Source organism: Dioscorea cayenensis, chromosome 9 (genome assembly GCF_009730915.1).
Source record: "Dioscorea cayenensis subsp. rotundata cultivar TDr96_F1 chromosome 9, TDr96_F1_v2_PseudoChromosome.rev07_lg8_w22 25.fasta, whole genome shotgun sequence".
NCBI lineage: Eukaryota > Viridiplantae > Streptophyta > Magnoliopsida > Dioscoreales > Dioscoreaceae > Dioscorea > Dioscorea cayenensis.
The window spans coordinates 14,984,160-14,987,397 of NC_052479.1; positions in this window are offsets into that span (position 1 = coordinate 14,984,160).

Sequence of the window (3,238 nt, forward strand, 5' to 3'; positions counted from 1 at the left end):
TTACTATGCCTTTAGCGAGGGTCCCTAACGGGTCCTTCCGTTACCCTTGAGTTTCAATACCGAAAGCCCTTGAAGTTCCTCCCAGATACATGGCTTAACTTATATACCCGGGCCCGACTCAACATTCTTGGAAAATAATCGAATCTAGGACTTGGCCATTTAATCTTGTGAACTAATCAAGACCGAAATTGGATAAGGAGATACGAACGGAGAGGAATAACCAATCGATGAAAGAACATGAAACCATTCTATTTCAATAGAGGTACAGGATAGGGTTGGGGGCAATGAAGTAGGTGAAGTGGTTGGATTTTGCAAGTTGTTCCAACCACTGCTGGATGGGATTCCAAGAGCGAAATGAGAATGAATACCACACAGAAGAGTCAAGACCGGGCTCCATAAATGAATATTTAACCGATCCATTCCGGATTGATCGAATTGGTACGGAAGTTGTAACATAGGAAAACCACGAAAAACATGACTTATTTGAATAACCCGGTGACCTACCAATTGTATAAGTAGGATCTTTGGCAAGCAATAAGCACTTAAATAATACAATTCGAGTGTACCAGATTCATTCTCATTTCGAGGAAAAGGTTCGGGAGGAAAGGGAAACAAAGGAGAGATCCGAATCGGACCTAAATGGGAATGACATGAAAAGTCTTTTTCAAAACCTATCATTAAGGGCGTTACGACGATATATGATAGGAATGAAAAAACCCCATGATTAGTGTGGAGGGGAGGATCTGCTTATGAAATAGTTCAAGAAAGAGTCGTATCATTTCCTTACTTCTTCATTCTTTCGAATTAATTCACTTCAACGGCTGGTTCTGAACACCGTATAATGTCATCTTCTTCAAACAACCTCCACTGCCATTTACACTACGTGGCCTGCCTGCGGCCACTAAAGAATTTCTTATACACTAAACAGCTTCTTATATATGCTTACTTGCTCCCCGTAATGTGACTTTCAATTTCGAGTGACTAAACGGACCATAGAAGAGATTAGAGAGCAATGCTTTCAGTTCCTTAATAGTATGATTCAGGAATTGACAAGATCCCCTTGCGTATATCACGCAAGTGCACGGGTTTGTCGAAGTAATAATCCCAGGTAAGCGGGTATCGAATCCACAGGGAGTAGAGAATAAAAATACTTAATTCGATTCTTAGCTATGTAAAAGATCAATGATAATGATTGTGACAATGATTCAATTCTCAACAGTAAAATCAACAAGTAAGAGACCAAAAGTAAAGAAGGGGGTAAGGCAATCGATAAAGATGGGGTACCCGGATAATGCTCCGCCTAGGATAATTGTTTCAAGTGCAAGAACCCTCTATTATGCTTCCTAATCAATGCAATGGTGAGTAGTGGAAATCCTTAATTACATAGTCCCAAATCTAAGGTCAATTATGCCTAACTCTATACATGTCCCGGAGAAGAAATCGAATAATCTCAACACCTCGCACTCACATAGAGTTGCAATGAGCCCTAGGGATTCCAAGTCATAAATCTCTTCCTTATTATAGATCTAACCCTTTGGTCCAGGTGGAAGGTCCCTAACCACAATTGAGCCCTAGATACTAAGATCACCTCAACGTTTCACTCCGTTGCACGCGCAACTATGCCCCAGCGGAAGTTCATCCCTTAGACCATTCACTCTATTATGACTACAAAGAACTCGAGGAACGGAGGTAGAATCTATCACACTAGAGGGGAAAGGGGATGCTCCTGTACCTCTCGACTCACCCTCTCAACCCTCTCCAACCTAGCTTTGTCCAACGCTCGTAGTGTGTCACTCACTCACAAGGTTACCAACAAGAACTCTTAGCCCTAGTGTCACTCTAGGGGAAATGTTCATACAATCAAGCATTCAAGGTTGGAACTCATAATAAGCATCAATTTATTGAAAGCATAATAAAGAGGTTCAAAGAAACAAATACATCCTAGGGTTCACAATACCCAAGTACCCACTAGGGGTTTAGCTCTCCATGGAGCTAAGTACAATCAAAGAAATAGAATGTAAAAGCAATGAATCCATAAAGAAACCCCCTCTATAGTCAGGTCGATGGTCTTGTCGAAAGTCCTCTACTCGTCGTCCAAGGGTTCCCTCGTCCGGTATAAGATACGCCTCGACGAAAGCTCCCCTACCAACCTTCTTCCTAAGGAATGACAATGTCGGAGCCATAGAACCTCTCCAAAACCTTGGCCAATACCCCTCAAAACCCTAGCCGAAGCCTTCTCTCAAGTTGGGGAAAACTTGGAGAAAAGAATCCTAAAATCGGGGTTGATTCGGCTTTAAATAGGGCTGGAATCGGGCGACTACACGGGCGTGGATGCTTCATGCGCCCGTGGGGAATTTCCACACGGGCGTGGATAATTTCCACATGCCCGTGTGGATCCTCTAAACTCCGGTTTTCTCGGGCGGTTGTGAACAGTGTTGCTACAGTACTTCCTACCGTGTTGCTACATTACTCTTCTACAGTATCCAGTTTGAATAGCTTCCCGAATCCAAACTTTCATCTGAGTAATGCAAACGGGCACACATTCACGTCGTGGATCACTTGCATCTTCAATGATAGGCACGTTGGTGAAGTTCTTGTTCTATGTGCATAAGTCGGAATGTTTGAGTGTGACTGCCTTTGTGCCCCTCCAAATGTATGGGCCAACTCGAATACGAGGAGGTTGGCACACACTCTAGCATCTCACATCGACCTATGTCCTCGCGTTTGAACCTTAGCAAAATTTCCTCCAAAATCGGTGCATTGTAATCCACATTGGCTTCTTTCCTTCATACTTGGCCTCACAACCCTACCTGCACGAAAGTAACATAAAAATACACATATTAGTGTAAAAACCTGAGAAAAGTAATGCTCAACATAAGGAATGAACGCTTCGCATTCATATCACACAAGGTGAGCTATCAAAGGATAGGAGTGCCCGTCCATTCTCAACCATACAACCTTTCCCTTCATTAGAGGGATCTTGCGTCGCTGTTCGAGAGTCGAAGCAAGGTTTGAAGAAGATGTTCTAAATCCATATTTGAGTGAGAGAGCGGGTTGACATGTTCGCGGTTGATGAACTGGGATGGAATTTTAGTAGTAGTAGTGGTCTCGTAGTAGGCGCATTAGTAACAGTAGGTACGGCTCGAGTATCATTCTTCATAGCATATCCGGCTTACCTTCGCCTAGTTTTCCTCCCTGTTTCGATGTCCCTCCCGGGTATTATGCAGAGACAAGAGCC